Source organism: Anopheles gambiae, chromosome 3 (assembly GCF_943734735.2).
Source record: "Anopheles gambiae chromosome 3, idAnoGambNW_F1_1, whole genome shotgun sequence".
Taxonomy (NCBI): Eukaryota; Metazoa; Arthropoda; class Insecta; order Diptera; family Culicidae; genus Anopheles; species Anopheles gambiae.
This window is the reverse complement of record NC_064602.1, coordinates 45,647,006-45,670,771: the sequence shown is the minus strand read 5'-3', so window position 1 is coordinate 45,670,771 and position 23,766 is coordinate 45,647,006. Positions and strand designations below refer to the sequence as shown.

Sequence of the window (23,766 nt, the reverse complement as noted above, 5' to 3'; positions counted from 1 at the left end):
CCACTCGACATCGGTTCGGTTTCACGGAGCTGCAGCTGGAAAGCATCGATATATTGTAGATTAGCATTGAACCGATTGCTAATTGGGAAGCCACAAACCGAACGAATGCTCTTTCCTTGCTTGCAGTGCCCTCCAAAGCTGTGGCGTGTTTGATTGCACAGCACCGTGCCAAATATTTTCTCTCTGGCCAGCGTGTTCAAATATTGTTCCGAAAGCCGCATCGAGCCGAAGTCCAAATATAGATCTAGTCCCCGGGAAATAATGCGGGTTTTGTGCGACGGGCGGGAAAGGAAAGCTACGTGTGAAATAGAAAAGGATGGAAGGATGTCATTGTTTATGCAAAAGGATGCAAATCCCTTCAACCACCGCCCACAACACGGTCCCGAAATTCTATGAAGAGAACCTCGAGCAAAGGTGCATGTTTCGCTTGTCGGTAATGACCGGAATGAGTGCCAGGGTTTAGTGGGGTTTTCGTTATAAAGCACGATGAGATTTCGATGATAAATTATTGATAAGTGACAAATGAGGGGGAGGAGCGTGGAGAGAAACTTTCCGTACAGAGCGATACATTATCATGCTGCGGTTAAATTTACCCCTTTCGAGCAGCACAACACCAACACAAGATGCAAATGAATACCTGTAGGGATTTATCGTGTGTTTGCATGTGTGGGTGCATGTGTTTGCTCTCGCACCATCGATTCTAATGCACGCATGATAAAGGCTCGAAGCATTCTCCCCATAAGCGTACCTGCATTCGTTTGCTAATGCAAACAAAGCGCACTGGAAAACCACTTCCACCCTAATGCGTTAATGCGCTCACGAGCCAAACCCAAAGCGACGGCACGGTACGGCAAGAAGACCATAAAACGGAATATATTCGAACACGAATAGCACGATCGATAACAAACTTTCATTCCGCAGATAAAGCACCCTTAACCGAAGCAAACGGTTAGATTTCGAACCGGCTCGAAAGATTCTGAAACATCAGTTGAATGTTCTTAGCATCACGCAACACGCAACTCCTGTTGTCGCATGCGTTATCCTTTCGCTATCCCGAGAGTACCACGTGAATCCCAAACCAAAAAATATATAATGAAAGAGTGAATATAAACTCACATGGGTGAAAAATGCACAAATACACAAGCCCCACACAACACTAAACTTTGCTCGTGCGGGTATAGCGCGGCTATACATTTTGAGCCGGAATCAGGCTCACAACGGTCGGGACGCACTCGGTTGGAAAATGCTTCCACGCTGATTAGAGCAAATTCACAGCTTCCAACAGCATCCCGCATTGCTCCCGTCCTCCTTCCCATCGTTTGCTTAATTTCGGATTGCCACATGACAATCATCAAGCGCATCAAGCGCCTAGGTGAAAGGGTGAGAAATGATTTATGAGCGAACCGCCGTTTCTTCACAGCAAAACGGTCCTCTTCATTCACACGCTGAGACGGAGAGGCTTCTACGTCAGCCGCTTCTACATCTTCTTCCAGTCTTCCAGGGTAACACAACACGATGTGGTAGATACACATTTTCAGCCACGATGCTGCTGCGTACGACGAATGTTCTAGCGCAGTGCGCGATTCTTTGGCAACACATCACTTCCGCCGATGTCACGAAAGATGTCGCGGAAAGGACCTGCTGCTTACGAAACACACACACACACATTTGCTGTTTTCAAAGGACGGAAACAACATGCGGCTAGAGACATTTGCAGATAGCAGAAGATTTACGAATAATTAAATCCAAACTTTAACGGTATGATTTGCATAACAAGTGCAAACATACAAAAACCTTTTGCATGTTAGAATTTCCCACTGTTGCCCGGATACATTTTCCATCAGTGCACAACCTTCCTTCCACACTGACCTCTAGAAGAGAGTTTTTTTTATAAACGCTTTTTGCTACATTATTTATATTTTGCATTTTATATTTTGCATTATCATGCATGCACATACAGCGCTAATAAATTCATTATTGAACTTGTTATAGTTTTTAGAGATTCCAGTATTTGATCACTAAAATCATTACCATTTCCATGTTCGCCGAAAACTCCTCTACAATGCGCGTAAACACACGCAATCAAATCAAAAGATCTTTTTACCGTTCAATGAATATTTCTCAACAAAAAACACCTAAAATAGGCAACCGAGCCCTAATAGCCTGCACCACCATCCATTGATAAAGAAAAAACGTATTTCCCTTTATTGGACCATGCCCGCGAGCATGAGCATGAATGTATGTATCCACATCCTCGCTGATCGCTCGCTTTATCTCTCGTTTATCAAGAAAATATGTGCGTCAAACAATTTCGTGCCTTATCGTCGGCAGTGCCATATGTTGACGCTGGCGTTAATTGCTTTGATAAAACGGGAAATCAAAATGTTATTTAAAAGATAAGAAAAAAGGAAATGAAAAACACATGCCAGGAAAGTCGGATGCTTAGCGATCGATATGAGGCGGTTTCGTGTTGGTAAAACAAGGCTATAAAAACTGAACATATTCACATGTGGAAATTTCATTCTCAAAAATAGATCTTGAGGAAATCAGAGTGAAACTGAAGCAATTATAGTTAAAACTCTTTAACCGTCTCAATTCCCATCGAGAAAGATATATTTCCAAATTAAACCAAATTTCGTACACTATACAAACCTGGATATCAAACAAACTACAACGAGGGGTACTTTTTCGTAAATGACACCGGACATTATTCCGACAGCCACGCATGTTCGACATGAGAGCACAGTTTCGATCGTTTGTGTCGTAAGAACATGATATGACACTATGGTGGATTCACCATTGCCTCCTCTTTGCCATCATTTAAGTGCCTATCACACATACACATACATACCGACATACGCAGCAACGTCTAGCGTTCGTACGGTCTGCAACTTGTATCATTTAACGACATCAAAGAACAACGACAGTGCACGAGGAGCTTCAACAGATCAATAGCAATATGGAGAACAGAGCCGTAGAAGTGCAGCAGGACGACTGCTGCACAGACGAACAGACGAAATGCATTTGCTGCAAAACGGATGAAATTCGATACTCATCCAACAGTCACCGAGGGCTGCATTAGTGTAATAATAGTTTCGTTCATTGGAGTGTGAAATTAGCTTCAACAAAGCAGCACAATGAATATAAATTCGTTGGGCTTTTCTTCCATGAAAATGTTCATAAATGTAGTTATAGGCTTGGTTCTTGAGGAAACGATGCAATGCATTTTTTCTATTAGAAAAGTAGATTGAACTGTAACTACACGTAATTGATTAAGTGTATGTGAAAGAAGTGAAAGATAATACATTTAACTAGGTCGGAGGACCCAATTCAGATTCGATCGTAAATTTTACAATGAATGTGTACACTACTGGATGAATTAGTAATGTTTGGCCGGTGTGGTGGTATAGTCATCAACTCGTACGACTTAACAACATGCCTGCCATGGTTTCAAGCCCCGAATATACCGTGCCCCTATACATAGGACTGACTATCCTGCTATGGGGGGATCAATAAGACACTGAAAGCCAAGCCCACAAGTAGTGGTACAGGCAGGCCTTGGCCGACAACGGTTGTTATGCCAAAAGAAGAAGAAGAAGAAGTACACTACATGACCGTCATGAACATGCCATAATTATACAAAATGATAGTTCAAGTGGAATGAAAGTTTAAACAAATTTAGCAATAACTTTACCTTGCGTTATTACCGAACTCACAGATACCCCATTCGGAATGTTGAATGGTTTGCATACATAACTAAAACACTAATGCCTAAATAACTCAACAGTGGGCGTAATAAAATTTAACGCAAATTTAAAATAAACCCAACATGAAATGAGCCTCCTACTAAACGAGTGCGAATGCAAAATGAACCGTTTTTCGTTTCATCATAGGGTAGTTGCCCGGTGATATCATGCTGCTGGAACGTTCGCAAGCATAAGAGTGTGCCCACAATTCATCACATTTTATCATAGGATATAAGCAAGCAGCACGATAAACACATATATATGCAAACATATTCACCACGTGTCTGTGTGCTGTGGAATGGTGCCATAAAATGCATCATTTATGCATACCTCGAACGATACTATGCAATAACGCCGACAAACACTCATTCCACCATAGATACATACATAGAGACATAGCTTGGGAGCTCCAAAACTGCCCAAAAGAGCCAGAGCGCAACATTATCTGGCCTTATTTCCGTTGCATCCCTCAGCCAGTGTGTGTGTGAGTGTGCTCACATTGGCATCGATGCTGAACAGCAGAATGAATGATGAAACAGTAAAAGAGACAAAACGAAAGCTATTCAAATAGGCTACCAAAACTTGCATTTATCGTGACTGCATTGAATGTGTCCTCGTTTTATTTGTTCCTTAAACATGGCACACAAATAAAGGAGCAAGGAAAATGAAGAATACGCACAACACGTTCAAGCATCAAATAAAATCTGCATCGCTACTTCGTACTGAACTCAAGAGTCCTGTACGAACGAAAGCCTGATGCAAACACCGGCTTAGCTAGCTGTTCTGAGCCCTGGAGTGCATTTTAATTTTAAATTACAAAAATAAACAATAACCTTCCAAATAAGTTTCCGATTTTCACAGCATCATCATCCATCTCACCCAAAAAGCATCTTATAATCCGGTTTGTTTTTTAGTCCTGTCGAAGAATATGTCTCCGTAGAGGGATGGCTTTTCCTGTTCAACTAGTTTTTTTGTAAGATCCTGTTCCGTTCAATGGACGGATTTGCATTAGAATCAACTGCCACAGTACAAGATGCACCATTTGTGTACACAGACGAAGGATAACACGTACGTTTTCAAAGCATTTATTATTTTTGACTTATCTGACTTAAGATGTAAATGACAACGATTCAAGTGTTTCCTCCTAAACGTCGGTCAAATGCAAGTGCCTTTTTCTGCAATATCTATTTAAGCGTTTCTTTTTTAACCCAACCAAAGTAGAAGGTTCCGATCGATACAAGGTATACATTCCTTCAAGTTTCGTTTCGTGTTGTTTAAATTAGTTTTTGCTATCTTTAGAACATTCTGCAGTTGTTAGCATTTGCAGTGATTAACTAAAGCATGAATTCACTCCATTTTACGCGAATTTCAAACTAAAAACCAATACCTTCAAACATTCTTCTCCGAAAGTTTCAGTGAAAGGCGATTCATTCTATCATTTTTCTTTGTGCAATAACTTTTTCTCTGACTCCTTTGCATATGCTACCGAGCAAAAAGTTTCCACTCCACGGTATTTCCTTGCCTTGCAGTCTAAAAGTAGCCCATTCCTAACGAGACGAATAAGGTCGGCATGAACAAAAGCCCAACATATCTGGCGCATAGACGGAAGCAGCGTCCTACTTTTTGCTTTCTTGATTGCTGATGACGAAAAAGTTGAGCGAAGGTTTTTGTTCAAGAGGAGTTTTGCTCTTTGATTTGATAGAAAACACTAAAATCGTACGACTAGCGACTGTGCCAATAAGCACGTGGAAAGAAGAATAGATGCACTCCACAGTACGCCAACGGAAATCAGTAAGATTTGAATACGAATTGCTTAACAGTTGGTCAAATAAAAGCACTGAGCTATGTTGGAACCAACTTTAGGTGCCGGGTGGTTTTAGCTGTCGTGGACAAATCGTAGATAAGCTTGTGACCCACCCCAGCCGTGCAGTCGCGCTTGTTTTACAGCAAAACTTTTCTAACCCTTCCATCATTTTTTCACTCGTTTCAGTCTTCATAAATCCACATTTACGCGAAGGAACTGGAATTGTCACCATGAAGTTTATAGTATTATGCATTCTGATGCTATGATTGAAGTTCGTTTGTGGAAATGGTTTTTGTCTTCATCGGTGATGAAGAGGCAGTGTGCAAAAACCATGAAGTTTACCATTAAAGCATCAACACCCGGCATCATGTGCATACGCCATCGGTCAGGCTACAAATATTCTCCCTATGCACAAATAAGAGTTCGTTTGTTTCCTGCTTTTGACCACTTTTTTACGCTGAATTCGCGCCAGAATTATACTGACGCAGAACGCTGGAAAAGTAAAGCGGTAAGGAGCACAAGGAGAGAGAAGCACGCGTGCAAAGAGCGTGACGAGAGAAGCGCATGGCCGCGACCAACACGCGGAACGCCGAGAGTGTTTATAGTCAAATTTTCCGAAGGACCCGAAAATAGATTCTCGGCTATTCAAAATTTCTATTTTTGAAAATTTTTGAACTCCCCAATCCGCACAGTACGGCTGGCACAACCACAACCATCATCAGCGCGCGCGTCGTTAGCGTCATGAACCGCTCGTCCAACTCGCCTGGCCCGGTCGGTGGTTTGGTTTTGAAGTGTGAAATTTTACCAACAACCCCTTCTCGAGCTGACATGCTCTTTGTAGTCGTAATCTCGGTGCTGGAATTGCGAAGCGGAAAACAATTCGAGGCGTAATTCGAATCAGCAACATCATTGACTAACTTCTTCAACATCCTTACTGAGTATTTTTTTTTATTTTAATTACTATATCTTAACTATTTGCTCATGTGTTTTTAATGTTTTTGACCTTATGAAAACAAGTAAATATTCCCTGCAGGCGTAACATGCTTAGTTATGATTTTTTTAAGCAAAACATTGAATTTATCCGGTTAATTACCAACCAACATGTGTGCATCCATTGTATGCGGATCATTAAGCTCGTTTATTGGCAGTACAAAGGTCCAATAATGGCAATTGAAACTAATCCAAAGTAGCCATCATCGTCATCATCAAATCGTATCCTACCTAATCCTTTGACCCATTTTATTGCATATCCGCGTGAATTTTTCTTCCTCCCGGAACACTACTACCACGCCCCTCGCGATGGGACTCGAAACCCAATCGTACCACTAAACCCTAATCCAGTTTGAAACAATCCTTAATGGCAATTTAATCCTCCCGAATTTCACTGAGCCTACAAGCCCCACGCCGAAGTGGTGTTGTAGAAGATGCAAGCAAAAAAAACTATACTCTACCGGCTCTAACACTACGGAACCAGCCCCCAATGGGTTGTATATAATGTTTCGCTAATTTTATCGCTTCCATAAATTGTCGATCGAACATTAATGAGTCCTTCGCCCAAATTGCCAAACGATGATTATCGTGCCGTATGCATGCATGCGCTGGCTAGAGGGATGGATGAAGCTATAGCAGAATAGAAGGCGAACAGTTTCTACACCGTACAGTCATGTCGCAAATTTGCACAGGCACCAGCTAGTGACACTATTCGATCGGGAAGGGTAGCAAGTGGTTTGTCGCTCAAGTATCCGGAGAAAACGGTGCTTTACCCATTCAAACGCCGGCCGGGCGCGTCCGTTCATCAAAATGGGTCAAATCGCTTAAAACCACGGGCGCTCGTTGGTGGGGTAATAACAGTAAATTATTCTAAAATAATGTCCTTGCAATGGAACGAAGCATGCAAACAACCGTTAGAGCGAGCTTTTCTATGGCTAGCATTCCGATAAATGTTCCAATTTTGGGAAGATGTATTGGAATCCGAAGGCAGAAAAGATGATTGCTTGAGCTGCTGCTTTTAAGAGTTTTTCATACATTCCATAAGGTTTGGTAACTTGTAACAGATTGTGAAATTTTCTTATATTATAACAAACGTATGCACTGCTTAACATTCTAAGCCGTACTGCTCACATCACACTCACGCGTTCTTTGGCATACAAACCACAAACATCCCACAAACACCATCACCATCACCACCAACACTAATAACAAGCCACACTAATGACAAACCGTTCCGAAAAAAGAAAAGCACATCTCTAGCTCTAGCAACCCAAATATCCATTTTGGCCTCCCCGTGGAGAGAAAAGATAAAAATAAAGCACGCGCGCAAACTCACCTAATAATAATAAATACAGTGCAGATGATACGATTTTTCGATTGTAGTAGGAACATTGCCGTTTGGGACCGCCCGATGGTGCGAAACGTGGCCAAAGCGCGCTCGCTAGTATGCAATCCGTATTACAACACTATCCGACCGAGCGATACACGCAGAACAAAAAGGTTCCGGGTTCGGAGTTCGCTCGATACGATGCCAACGGGTTTTTGCGCCACGATCCTCGTCGTCACGCTGCGTCGAGTATTAATAATAATTGAATAAATATAACTCTCTTCGTGCATGTATCTATATATAGGCATAAATGGAAACGCGGGTGGGGAAAAAACGCTTCCACCCTCCTGTTTTCCAGCCGAACAACGATTAGCGTCGGGGCACAGGGAACACATTGGAAGTAGTTTAATACTTCGCATTCAGAACTACGCAAAACTATCGATCACAACACACAGAAACAGAGAGTTTGAGTGTGTGTGTGTGTGTTTGTTGCTGCCTCGCTTCTGGGCACTTCTGAGCACAGTTTTCGATCCAGGTTGGTTATGGTGTGCTTACACTTGCTTCATGTTTCGAGGAAGTACGACCGCGTTACGTAATGGCTCGGTATTCGATCTGCGATATGACCCACATTTTAATTATATTTTGCGCTACAAAAAATCCTCAAAATGACCCAACCCAACTTATGTATTATCAACATGAAGGGAAATTATAGATCATTAACATAATCTTTGTTTTAAGCCACTTTATATACGTTAAAATTCTTCATATTTTGCCTCAAAGTATTTGCAGTTCCGTCTTATTATAAAAAAAATGTTTGTTTTGTGTTCTTGAATTTACGCTTAACCTACACTTTCATGCATTTTTGTACATTTTAACCTACACAAAAACTTGCTCATTGGAAGTTGAGATTAAGGTCTTGTTTATTTGACCATTGGTCACCGTTTGAACGTGATTAAAGCAAATGAACACCGGCGCATCTACTGCCCCGATATTGTCCACTTACACGATGCTGATCCCTCTTCACTACCGTTCGCTCTACAAGCAACCGTCGCATCAACCTAAAACAGAGAACGAAAGTACTAGCACCGGGACCGGAAAACCGCAAACGAAAACCGCGAACGAAACCGGAACGAAACGGAGAGTGTTAAAAACGGAAAGGAAAAACCAAAAAACCCAGCCGGCGATCCGGGCGATAAAAACAGCGGCAGCTCGTGAGCGCAACCAACTACCCTTGTGTGTGGTTCCCGTCAAACTGAACTGGCGGCCCCCGCTGGTACGGCTGGTAGGTATGCGTCCCAAGCGCCAGACGCATTCCCGACCAACTAAGACAGTTGCAACTTTACCGTCCGAGACACACGCACACAAATAGCGCGAACCTGCTAGACACAGGCGCAAATAGCAAGCATGCGTCGGGCGTGCAGGGAGGGAAGCGCTTTAATCGCGGCAGCGACAAGGTGTGATCGCAGGCAACGCTCACCTTTGAAATGTAATCCCTGCACCGCCATGGAGAGGCAGAAGTGCGGGTTGGGTTGGCAGGAGCAAGTGCACCAAGGAATAGAGCGGATATGTTTCGGGAGAGCAATAATACGTAAGCTGTGGTGAAAACCCGATGACAGTGGTGAATGAGGTGAGAATTTGAATATTAACGCATTGGAAAGTAAGTATCGCAAATCGCATTGTGAAGCTTAGAAATTCTTAGAAGAACGTACTTGTGTGTGGGTTTTATAAATTATTATATTCGTTTATTTTTTGTACTTTTAATTAATGGTTGTTATCCTGTAACAACATTGCTTAGTTACGAATCAATGACATAGGGGGTTCCGTTTTCTACCGTAATCCAATTTTCTCGGACAAAACCCCGGAAATCCAACACGTTATCCACGAGCACAGACGCAACGACAAAGCATCTATATTTATTATACCGTCAAGCGACCCTCCTCACATAACGCTTCGTAACCTATTGACAGCCCATTAACGGCTTAAAAGAGAAAAAATAGACTAGAACAAATGAACACTTTTCTGCTCCACGTGACATTGCGTCCGTTAGACTAATAAGTGTAAGTCATGGTTTGAACATATATCGCGGAAATAACAGCAACGCTCACACGGGTACCCGGTAACAGGTCCGTATGGTTGGGCTAGGACATTTCAACCACCGTAACGTTCGTTCATACATAGAAAGATAACTTACGAAAGTTTTTCAAGCTACAGTGCAAGTGCTACGGTTAATGAACCCATGCGCAACGAAACAAATACTCGCTACCTTAATCCGAGGCTGTGCTGTGTAAGCTACCAGGCAGGAAATGGAAACCAGAAATAGCGCACAAGAACGCCATGCTACTTTCAACCATGGCATGAAACTAGATAAACTTCAAGCTGAAGCCTAACAAGCGCTACAAATATCAGCAATTAGATAGTGTGTGTGTGTGTTAGTGCTTGTATGTGTTTTTGGCGTTAGGATGTGAAGTAAATTGATAATAAAATCGAAAAAATATTTACGTACCATTGATTTTACATAAATAAAACAGATATTACAACAGCTTTTAGGGGTTTTCATAATGTTGAGATACGTTCTTGACTCTATTTTAAGGGAAGTGAATTTAAGGGAACTTTATGTAACGGGAATTTGATTCTCCGGTACCTTTTATATACAAGCACATTAGACATTCCTTTAAGAAGTTCTCTTATCTCAAGAAAATGTCAAAATTATGACAACACCTGAAAAACACTGCATTGACGTTAGGTTACAAACGAAAAAGATAAAAAGATTCAAAAAATATATACATAGCAATGATTAAACCTAAAATATCCAACAGATATTCTTTAAATCATTGATCTGTTGACTATTGAATGGTCTCAAAGATGTGAGCATTTTCAACATCATGCTTTCTTTTTCTTCTTTATTTTAGCATAAAAAGCAGTCAAGTCGCGCTGTACAAATTTCCTAGACTTATCAGCATCACTGGATCGGATTTTCCTAATTAACTTAATAATATACCCGTCATGGGTTCTGGCCTAATATGGACCATCCCCAAGAACTACCAAGAACTGACTATCCAGCTGCATGGTGTTGGTAGTAACGAAAGGATAAGGACTACACTAGAGTACTAAATAAGTCTGGAAAGCCTGTATAGGCTGGGGGGCCTGGCAGAGGACGCTAAATATTAAAAAAAACATTGCCAACGACATTGTTCAACCATTGTGGCAGCACGGTGAAATTCTATTCCCTCGTCAATTTTGCCCTAGCCAGTCCTAGTTTTGCCCGTAGGACTAAGGACTTTCAGGATTGTAATCGAAGCTGTCTGGCCTAGTAGAAACCCGAGTATTTAAAAACATTTTTAATATACTTAGGATGTTATTTAGGATAGGAATTATGTTTTTGGGTATAAGACAGACGACTTTTCCTATTGAAATATTCTATTTAGCGTGCTATTTTTGTTGAGAGCTGAATTGGTGTAAAAGAAAATTGTTTTAAGATAACGGTACTCCTAACGGCACTGTATAATTCGCTTTATAAGTATAACAACAATAGCTATTCTTTTTAATACAAAACATCGGACAATGATAATTAAAAATTTACAAATAAACACACTAAAACAAGATCATACGGTTACGATGGATATTTTATTGCATTTAATGCAATTAATACTACAGTAGTATTCCTTAGTTTCATCGTTATTTTGTAATGTATCAAAATATATTACTATTGAATAGTACTAGATACAAGAACAGATTGTTTGGATTACAAACCAGGCCATTGTAGCATTTATCCTATATTTGTCTACAACTTTAAACACCAATGTACGCTCCGTCACATAATCTCAGAAAGCAATAAAATGCAATTGTTGTGCCTACGTTACGTTACAATATGCGAACAGGTCTCTAACCAAGCATTTTCCTGCTCCATTAGGTACGTGATTAGAACTGCAAAACGCTCGTAATCCTAGGTACGTGTGGAAACAGACAAGTGTACCCGTGCACGACATGCATGTCGTTGCAAACTGGAATAGGACAACAACTGTGTGTTTCGCAACAATGCACAGTACACTGAATTAGAAACCTTCTGCCGAAATGAAACCTTGATTAAATGTATAATATTTTAGTTTACAATTTAACCAATGCTTCGATAAAATGAAGTGAATGAAGTATAAAACTATACAAAATCCTAGAAAATAGAAATCAGCCTCCTAATGTATGTTTTCCTGACAAGCACGTCGATACCGGTTACCTTGTTGAAAAGCGTATAGAGAAGCTGCAAAAAATCAACCACAAATCGAACACAATATGAGAGCAAAATGAATTGGAAAGGATTTGAAAAATGTGTGCCCAGTACAATTGCACAGTAAATTCCCGCTTCAAGCAGAACATTTGACCGTCCAGCAGTGTCGCATCGACATCTACGATCTCGGCCTTCGCATTGTCAACGACATTGTTCAACCATTGTGGCAGTACGGTGAAATTCCATTCCCTCGTCAATTTTCTTCTCGGAAATACATAATGGAATTTGGCCCAGTGCCAAAATGCCGAATGTGCTCAAAACCAGCCGAATCCTTTAACCATTTCATTTTTATTTTTTGCGCTTTATCGTCAAGACAGTCGTTGAAGGGTTTGTGTGTGTGTGTGTGTGTGTGTGTTTGTAGGTCCCAAAGCCCGAATCGATATGTAGTCGGCTTGGTTCCAAATTCAGCACTGAAGCAACCTTCTAACAAGATGCTGAAATGGCAAATCTAGCCCCTAACGAGCGATCCGTCGTTTGAACATTGCTACACCCATAGTCGGCACCCGATATTGCTCGCTGCACAATTGCATCATGCATGCAGCACCATAAAGCGACCACGCCTTAATATCATACTGGTGGCCACTGAGACAGTATGAAAACGCCGGAGAATGGTGGGAAAATTGAAGAATAAGGGCACCAGCACTTTCCTTCCGGATTGTAGTAGGGAGAAAAAGTTGTGCAATTTCCTCGGGAAAACTTTTTACTCCCAAACGTTTCACTTTTCCGTGCACACTACTCTGATTTGTCTCAATGTGTAGTGGCCTTCCGTTTCTGAAGACACACAACCGCAGTACCTACATTCGATCCTTAAACGATCGTGACGATGAGTGGGATGCAGGCGTGTAAAAGTTTGCACCAATTGGTTGGCAGCTTTTTCATACCACAGCTCTCTCTCCCCCTCTCTCTTTTATAAAACTCTCTGCGCACTATCTCTTTTCTCTCATCTTCAGATCTTTCCTTCGCCAAGAAGGCTACAGCTGCCTGCACTACTTCCTATATTTTAAGCGTGCACATGCTACCCGTGAGGGTTGGGTTCGACTTTTTTGCCATTTAAGCACCCGTTGCACATCCACCATGTTCATAAAAGGCAACTAGAACGTCTGGGTGGGGTCCTTTTCGCTGCATTGGTGCTTCACCTAGAGCAATGTTTGTAACGAAATAAGCAGCGGTGAAAATTGTTCCACATTTTTGTTTAAAATCACTTTTCCTTCTGTGCACGTTCCATTATAATACAAGACCTATTTCTTTTGCACGTTGCCAAAGTTTAGATTTTTTAAATTTGATATTCAAAAGGCACGCTTGTACCTTCTAAAGTTTAAAATCTATTTGAAGCCAATCGAAACAAGGCAATATGTGCTGTAAAACGGTTTGTAAATTGTGGCGTTTGAATACCAAGTGTTACTGGTGCATTTGTGTATTTTATCGAACATTTTGAACGTAGATATGTTCAAAGATATGTGTTTTTTTATAAGATTTGGAAACAGTGTGTGTAGTTGTAGATGATTTCTTTTTATTTACACACAACACCATAAAAATGTTCCATAAATTAAGCTAGAAAACTGTGATTGAAATGTGATTGAAATTAGCCTGCAATTTAAAGCATTCAATACACATTTGAAACCGGGAAGTATTATTCTTTACAAACTAACATATACGTTTTAACACCTTTGCTTTGAACAGGATTGATCCTTTCTTTGTGTTCCTCAGTGTGTTACGCAATAGAAAGATCACGCAAGCAAGAGCTAACCTTGTAGAGTACCCTTAACAGAAACGCTATGTTTGTTTAATACATTATGCATATCTAAGTCAGGAGAGCTTGAATGAATTACTAATTAGAGCGATCAAATACTTACAGTGTAGTATTAAACAGCACCAAGAGATCTGGAATGAAACAGATACATAAAATTGATTATTCATTGTTTGACTGATCGGATTGTCGATGCCCGATCTGCAATCTATCCATTTATAATGGTTAACATAATATGGCTTTCTATTAGCATACTAAATAAAATTAAGCAATCATAGTAAATTTCTACCAAGCTCAATGCAAGTCATTACATTCAGAAATGAATAATTATCATTTATTACCGTAAAAAGTGTGGTAATCCCAGAATACGTAGGGAATCGAGTATATAAAACAGTTTCTCTCCAGAGTTGGAAAAAATCCATGATCATAAATGTCCTAGTATAAATGTATCTAAGTCGCTTAAAAAATGGAAAATGTTATCATAATTCTCCAAAAATGTTGACGTACAACTACAAGACATTTCCCAGTAGACTGTTTTCATCCAAAAAAGGTCAGTTTCACTTCAATTTAACAAATGTTTGAGGAAAATATTCTTCAGTGCGATTTTTTTATGATTTCGATAGATTGATAGTCATTAACTCTACAATACAGTTGTAGTCATACGAATCATGATGTAAGAAATAAGCTCTACAACCACTCTAATATAGTATAAAAAATTAAACTTGCAAGACTAGGCTGAGCATGTTATTTGTATGACACTTGACGAAGCTAAAGACGCAAAAGGTCTAAGCCGATTATAATAAACGTTTGGCATAATGAACAAGTCGTTTCGCTTGGGCCAAAGCTACGATGCAGTTGCAGTACCTTTGAGTTATGGAGATAATCATATCCGCCCGAATCCTGAACAATTCCCAAACAGCTAGAATTTATAGCCGGAATTGAAGACCGTTGAAAAAATACAAAATCCAGAATAACCCGGGATCGTCCAAAAGGTCATACTTCCCAAATCCAATTGATTCGATCCTCCTACACAAACCGGTGGGAAATCTTCAGCATGTCAATAATTCTGAATACCTTTACCTTCCGGTACGATACGCTTTTCGCAAAGCACAATAAAAAAAACGTTGTGATACTTCACCACCAGCCAGCCGTGAGCCACCAGGCAAATGACAAGAAGTATCGAATGGCGGAAGGATGGTATATGAATAAAGCAAACGTTTCAGGATTCCATCACACATACACGAAAATTTGACTGAAATTCCCAGTCTAAAGAAGATACGAAAGAAACGTTTGAAAGGGAATGATTTTATTTTGTCGAAAAAAAAACTACTACAAGGTAAGGAAATTGATAGAATCCAATAATATGTAAATAATACGGCATCCTTTTATCGGGCTCGATTTCGACGCACAAAGACATTCGGTAGCGATGCCTAACCTAGTTTGTATCGTGGAAATTGGAAAAAAGGATACAACCATGATTAAAGTGCTTCGATTAGGATTATAATAGAAAAGAACGCCCCAAAAACGTGTATGCAAAACAACTTCATTCATTTTATCGGCGGCAGAATTTCTTGTGATAGGAGGTTGTTGAAAAAAAGTTTATAAAATATTAAGTTTCTTCTGTACATTATGCAAGATGATGATTGAGATGAGGTTACTGACTTTTTATAAATACTCTTGCAAGAGATTCGTAAATTTGATTCGCTTCTAGAAATTTAATCCAAGTTAAATTAAAAAAAACTGTATAAAATAATATTATTCAACTGGATTAATTCACTTCTCTAATTTAAAATTAGTATGGGATAAATACATATATTGTTAATAAATAAAAAATGTAACATATATTTTTATTTATTACCGAATTTTTATATGTTATGCCACAATAAAGAGTGAAATAAAATATAAATTTAAGCCGTTCCTTTGTAATGGTTTCAACCAAAAGCCGCACTAAACAAACATTGCCGTGAGCCAAAAATTCGAAAGCGCCTGTTCAAATCCAGTATCGTTAGTCAACCCAAAATGTTGCTTCCATAGCTAGCATTAAGAGGATGGCCTTCACCACCAAAAGACGGATTAGTCTGGTGATTGGCTAGCTCCAGCATTTGCAGTATGATGCTGACACACATATACATGCGCCCGCTATACTCACTTCTTATTTTTCGCAAGCTCTGGCCACGTATAAGTTTTGCAGTTTTGCCTAATGGCAATGATCACAGAAGCGAAAGCCAGAGCCAAAGCGTACGTACTGACCATTGCACGCGCCACGCTGGTGTACGCCTTCGGGAAGGAAAGATGTTTATAATTGAGTTGGATCTACCGACCGTTATTGATATATCGAGCCGAGCAGATTGCCGAGCACTGTCTACGGGCGGTCCACAGAGGGCTCCAACACTTTCTGGAAATTCCATTAGCTTTCCATTTGGTTGCCGACCAAAACCGGGCGGTGGCTGTACTCGAGATGACAACACTAAAACTGAGCAGTGGTGAGCATGTGTTGGAAATATAAAATGGCACATTCAGCTGAATGTTCATCGTACGAGGGCAAACGATAGGTGGTAAATACGGCAGGATTAAACCACCTAAGGGATACGATGATCGGGCAGCGGATGCCGCCCATATGCAATATCTCGCGCAAAAATGAACGTGCAATATCCGATTCCAGCGGTGGTTTTCCGCCTGGTGTGTTGTGTTTTACCCATTGACCCATCAACAAAAGAGCCGTTATTAAATTTCGCTGCAATAATTCAACATCCAATGATAGGAAATTAGATTGCATTTCCTGGCCGGTGAGGACAACAAACCATACATGTCACACCAATTGCTTCGTGCTTCTATTGATCATTTTCCACTGAAAGGTTTTACTGCAGTGTCTTAGTTAGACCACGCCCCTAGGATAGAAGCAACAAAATCAAACCACCCTGAACAATGAATTATACAAAACAATGGATTGCAGTACCTGTTGGACTAGAATGGCGATTCTTTGCAACATGGCAGTATCCGTTACCTATTGATGGTGATTCATTACCGTAACTATAACTGTTCATGTTTCGAGTACATGTTTTCAGGGGTTGCCTATGAATTTGTAACCAATTAACCTTAGATTACATGAAACGTGTTAATTATTTATATTAAATTTCAGTATTCTCAATCGACAGCAAGTATTACTATTTCATAACGATTTGAGATCTCTTTAATATGTTTGATAAAACTAGGAAAAAAGTTTAATTACAAATAGTTATGATAAAAAAAGTTAAATTTAACGGCAACGGTGCAAAAAATGGCTATCGGTTACATTTTTGTGAAAACTATTTTTTACTCAAACTTGCCAACCGCATGGATTATTTCTTTTTTATGCTTCATGTGTATGCAAAGTAGTTTCGTCATTAATTGTTTTATTGTTCTTTTAATCTTCTTCTTCTTTGGCACAAATTTGCCTTATTGATTTACCCAGGTCTCGTAGTACAGTCGTCAACTCGTACGACTTAACAACATGCCCGTCATGGGTTCAATCCCCAAATAGACCGTGCCGCCATACGTAGGACTGACTATCCTGCTATGGGGGGAAATCAATTAGTCACTGAAAGCCAAGCCCACAAGTGGTACAGGCAGGCCTTGACCGACAACGGTTGTTGAGCCAAAGAAGAAGAAGAAGAAGATTTACCCATAGCGGGACAGTCAGTCCTTTGTATGGAAGTCATCTGATCTGGAAGTTAAGTCATCTGACCTGACGACTGTGCCACAGTACCGGTGGTTTAACGGGACCGTAAAAGTTTTACTAAACTGATTTTTTTTTGTTCTAAGTCTATAACGTATAATCGAGTAAAATGGGTAAAATTGATGCTCCTTTGAAAAAATCCACAAATAAAGAAACAATGTTCTCTCCAGCAGTTCTATCTGTTCCAGGTTTCACTCCATGTAGTTATATATACCCATGCTATCATCCGCACCCCAATATAGCAAATGCATGCCCTACACTCCTGCTAAAAAGCACCGAATACAAAATTGAGGTCGGAAGCGAATGCATCATGGTTTTGCTGAATAAAACATTCATATCATACTCGATTTTTGAATAAAAAATGTATCAATTTGAAATTATATTCTCAGCACATGAGGCGCAAGCTCAATGCTAAGGTAATAAATGATGAACTTCGCCGTCCGGAAGCGGGACACTAAACTAACCTTAATGTGGGTCACGTATTGCACACCAAAGATCATCAGTTGCATCCGCAGCGTGTCTGTGCTCAACGAAGTAAACGTTGCAAATGTATCCTATAACATACATACAGCTAACGGAAACAAATTTTTGCTAATAAAAGAAAAGCGACCACCACTGGTAGTACAGGCAGCAATTTTCATAATGATGTTCAACCCAAAATCGATGGTTGACAATGGATGGTGATGAGGTTGAAGCTCGGCGACATGTATGTATTCATACGGGAATCATCCTTTACCATCCACATCCATCCATCGACGTGTTGATTTTTATACCCCCGGGGAACACACAGCAGTTGGTTGGACAGCGCAGCTCTGCTGAAAGCTCATCAATATTTCCGTAGCACTGGCACTGTATCGAATGGCACTGTATTGTTACCAGTTCGCATGATGCCATATAACCTCGAACAGCCTGCCGGAAGAAAAACTCAGCTAGAAATGCGGCATTTTCCGCAACTGGTTGAACTGCAATGACCAGAGCCCACGGAAACCGATGGCAGCGCAGATTTGACAGAGCTCAATTATTTAGACTTTCATTACCGATCACATTTTTGGAACGAGGCCAGCCGATGTTCAGTCTCGCTAAAAAAAAAGAAGCCTGTCCTCCTTCTCATCAAGCATAGAGGCGTTTCGGCACAAGCTATAATGACAGAAATAGCCATGGCCACAACACGAAGAGGTGGTATTTAATCAGGTTTGGACGATGTCCAACAGGCACACAAACTCATCCGTTTGTGTTTTACTCCGTTGTCTTCCAGCCACTCCATGATGCAATGGAATATATCCTCTTCCTCCTTCATCGGTGGATTGGTAATCCTCCAGCATTGATTTTTTTTTTATATATATTCCAGAGCAAACCGAACGGAGTAAAGGTTGCAATTGAGCCAGCTTTGCACAGACCGGCTAGCTGGCTGAACGAGAAATCATTGAAGTTTGTCGCATTACGAAAAATATTCGCCGAGTTTTAATTTCAAAACTAATTGAATTTTCCACTCGATGTCCTACGATAAAAACCTCAGCAGATACGATGAAAAGAGGAAAAAGAGAGAAAATACATAGATCGATTGAAAACTAGTGGTATGAAATCAGGATATCCGATTTTAATTGAACATTTCCATTCGTTGGTTCCCACTATTGCACTGGATAATATGCGATCGTCCCGCTCAAGGACGAAATTTTATTGATGTTCGCCTTTTGATACAGCAAATTAGTGCAATCAATCCTATCCTAGCTATCTATATTACTGTTTTAGGTTTAAAAAATGAGAACAGTTTGAAGGAACTGATTTTTTTAGATTAAATTTGTCTAGGCACTTTTTCCACTCCGTTTGAGACACCTCCAAAACATGGGTTTTTAACACTTTAACAGTCTCGAATGGCGACGAAATTGTTGACCCCACCTGTTTTCTTGATGTGCGAGAAAAAAAATCCTTTGATGCTAGTCAGGGCTGTAGGGCACATTACCACCAATTTAACGTTTTGGCTGGTTAAAAAACGATGGATTGAGCCGATGTGTGAAAGCTCTCATTGCCAAGGTGAAGGCAGATTATACTTCATCATATTTTGCCGTGAAAACTGAGGTGTAATTGGTAATAAGCAAAGGTAGAACTGAAAAATATGCTTACACGCATGTTTTTATCCCTCATGGCGAATGTTCCGGTTAACTGTAAAATTGGGGCCCTCAGCTTTTTTAGTTGGCCGGTTGGAAACTTTATACAAAACCACACACAAAACTAGCTTGCGATTTTCAGCCTAGATTATTCTAGCCTCAAAGCTATAATTAAATTCGAGTACCTGTTCGAAAAAATGGCAAAACAAGGCAGCGGTTTCATTTATTCCAAGGTGCATTAAAGAAATCAAATCGTGGAATCGAGAATCAAAGTGTATGTAGCCCAGGTGATCTCAGCATGTTTTTATAACCAAATTTTAACGTCTTTTTTTACAGTACGGGTGAAAACTTTAGCTCAAAGAGGCGCTGGTAGCTTTACAAATACACAAACCACTCTTAAAATCTTCATTCAGAAGCAGAATCGATAAAAATCAGCCTTCTAAATACATACACCAAGGAATAAGCCCACTTGTATATTGTACCCACTTAGATAGCTGCTCGAAAACTGCTATACAATGCAAACAGCTGACAGGCTGAAATTTCAGCCTACGAACTCAAAACGGAAAGGGCCCCATTAATAGATTCAAATCTAGAAAATAATTTGAGATCATTTGAGCCATTGTGAGATATTTCAAATCTGCTTCAAACGCTTAATTGTGAACTTCCTCAAATTCTTTAGATTAAAAGGATCGATCTGATTCTAGACACATGACATCGATAATTTTACTGATAACATTATATTTGAAATTTAAAAATACCTCATGACCAGGGATGTACCAAATTTGGAATTTTCAATTTCGGGATTTTTTGGTTGTAATTGGTGTCAATGACATGGCTATGATGGAACAATATCCAAAGGAATTTTGAAGCGAGAGTGTCAAGCATGGATTCACAAAGTTTAAGTGATTCCAATAGAACATATATTAAATGTAGAACACAGAAAACATTAAAGCTACAACAATTCCTAACAGAAAGCGTTTAAGCACTTCTATTAGTCATGGGCGGGTCAAATCAAACCTGCCGGGCCGGAGCCATCCGTATAGCGACCCGGAGACGTACGGGTTGACCCGAAAGGTACATTAGGTTCAGTATGTGCAACGATTCCGGTAGGCACAAGACACCATAAACGACTCCAACCCGTTGGTGCAGCGATATCGGATCGAGTCGGGCCTAGGTAGGATCACTTCGACCCGTAGGTCCATCAAGTCCGGGTCGACCCAAATTATCAGTAGAAGCGATTCCAACCCGATTCCGAGCGTTAGTGCAGCGAGTTCGGATCGGGACGGGTCAAGGTAGGTTCAATACCCTACCAAAACCAGAACCAGGAACCAACTGGTTGGGTTCGCTTATACTTTCTCGGAGTTTAACATCAATAATTGTTAATTTTATTGCATCATCATCTATACAAACAATAAGGGACAATATGCCTTTGCTTAAACCGTATTTGTACGACAAATACGTCAATTTTCCACTTAAAATTACTTAAACATCCACTAAAACTTACTAAAAGATCTTTCAATAGTTCAATTCAATAGTCAATTCGTTTTTACGTTCCATTTTTTTTATCAGATCCTAGGTCAATTCAAATCCCCTACCTTCAATTAGATCTAATTTGGAGGTTGCCAAATGTACCGGGTAAAACGCTTTGAATCAATCACGTTTCAATTTATTGTTTAAAAATAGTTCTCGATTCGAGGAAAAAGTATATGCTCTTGATGATCGAAGATGTTGGAAACTTTGTGAAGTATGAGATCGTCCTATTGAAAAATATGAACAAATAATTTACAAACTAATATCTGATTTCACGCCATCTTCATAGTACCAAGTCAGAAGCAATATTTTTTACAAGGAATACGTGTATGAGAAGACTTCCCCAAAGAGATCTAGTGATGAGACAAGAAAACATACCATGGATAAGGAGTATAAAATACCTTGATCAAATTAAGCAAAACAAAATCCTTAAAATGATTATTAATGTCCATCCATGGTTTAACACAAGAGAGCTTCATAGGATTACAAATATGGCTACAATTAAAGAATACATTGAAAGAATCTATAGAAAATATCACGATAGTTGTGAATCGAGCCAAATTCCCATATTAAATCAATTGGTAGCTTAGCATACAATTTAGCTAAATTTTAGGCTTAGTTATAGGTTATGGTCTTGTTTGTAATATATAATGTAAAGTTAGTGTTAGTGTAGTTTGCATAGCTAGGTTAGTTAGTTTAGTTAGCATATTTAGATAGGATAGTTTCTAAAACAAAATTTGTGGGTTTTTTTTGTAAATTTTTCCCACGATACTACTCAACATCAGAACAAAATCGAAAAATCCAGCAATTGCTACACAGAAAACATTAATGAGGAAAGCTTAAGAGTCGAACCCATTATCGCAAGGAAAATTTGTAAAACATAATTACATTTAATGCTTCGAATTCAAATAAACTACTACTACTACTACTACTACTACTACACGCCATCTTCAATGGAAAAAATAAGTGTTGAATCATAGTCTCGTTAAAAATACAATAACATTCACTCAATATTTAGGTAAATAGACCATGTATTTTCGTAAACTGCCTATAAGAATACAGAAAAGTCTATTTTTTATAAACCTTCGAGAAATATTTCTAACATAAGTGATAAAAAAGTATTAAAAACTCCATTCAATTGAAAATACCCAATATTTACCCCAATATTTAGTCAAGAAGTTTTGTTTCTATGTGACTTTAACGACCATGTCATAAATTTTAAACAAATGATATTATTTTAAAATTCTCAATACAGAACAACACACACTAGCAAGAGCACACGTTGAGAAACATAGTTTATAATATTTGGAAAGAAAACAGAAAAAACAAATTACTTTTACAGCGAGCATTTACGAACGCTTTTAACATCATCCATTCCCATGTGGACAACCTGAAGGGGATAAAATCCTTTCTTTCTCACGAGTTTCCTTTTTGAATGCTACTATCATCGCAGTCATAAAGTCTTCTCAAACCGCGTATACTGCACTCCATTTAGAAGCACACTCAAGATCTACACAACGTACTGCATTATGTTGAAGTATTATGTCATTGCTATCCAAATGCATGTCATATGGTGGATGCTTCGCCGGCAGTGCCACTTTACTGCTAAAAAAAGAATGTTTTGATTTTTTGATCTGTTCAATGTGAATTATGCATTACCTAAGATCATAATTTGTCAACAGCTTATTCTAAAAACATTAAAACAATTCTCTCTAAAGTCATTTTTTAAAAACCTAAGTTTGTAGCTAGGTTATGTTTCAAATAACCTGTAAATATTGATATTCAAGCAACATAGTTATTTATTACTTCGTTCAAAAACTTTATATTCCAGATGTTGTAATCATAATACAATAGGTATATTAAATTCCTGTAAAATTAAATATGTATTAAATATTGTTTTATATTTATTAATAACAAAAAAATAGTGAGGCAAATATCTTTAACCATAATATCTCCATACAGGAAATTATCTTTATCCATAACATCTAAATTGCATAATTCTACTCATAAATAGAATTAAAAATAAAACTACATATATCTTATTCACCTGTTATACTCACAACATTACACATTAGCTGCAAAAGGAAGGCTAATAAAAATCGTTGCCGTAAAGGTTCTTAATAGAAAGCTCTATTGATAAGATTAAATTGACATGAGACAGCTACGAAACAGAGTTTCCTCTTTTTCTCCACCCCTATTCACTACAATGCTTGGCTCACATCCCATTTTGACCTGCTTTTCCTTCATCACGTGTCGACACGGTGTCGACAATTAATTAAATTTTCGCAGTTGATTTCATCCGTTCAACACATTTCACCAAACCGCACCATACAACGACTAGTTTCAGACTCGCACAAACGGACATTTGACTTTTAGGATTGACCTCATTCCCTGCGGAAGAAGCTTTGCTCGTCTACGTTCCGCCTGTTTTCCGCGCTTGTTCGCTAGTATGAATAGATGTCAAAGCAGCACACACAAACACACAGTAAGACTCATTAGCGTTATTGAACAATTCATTACGGA

The 23,766-nt window shown here is 39.3% G+C and overlaps 1 protein-coding gene across 9 annotated transcripts in view; it reads right to left on the bottom strand.

The window, feature by feature from the left end:
- The window catches only part of LOC1279370 (ELAV-like protein 3), a 57,297-nt gene that overhangs the window by 15,597 nt on the left and 17,934 nt on the right, over positions 1-23,766 (bottom strand). For 6 of the 9 annotated variants that reach the window (XM_061660188.1, XM_061660189.1, XM_061660187.1 and 3 more), the window contains one exon: positions 14,000-14,027. The gene's annotated coding sequence lies outside the window, so the exon portion shown is untranslated. Of the gene's footprint in view, positions 1-7,876; positions 8,108-8,870; positions 9,140-13,999; positions 14,028-23,766 lie in introns of those variants that run through there. The other 3 variants (XM_061660185.1, XM_061660190.1, XM_061660186.1) reach the window with 2 other exon arrangements.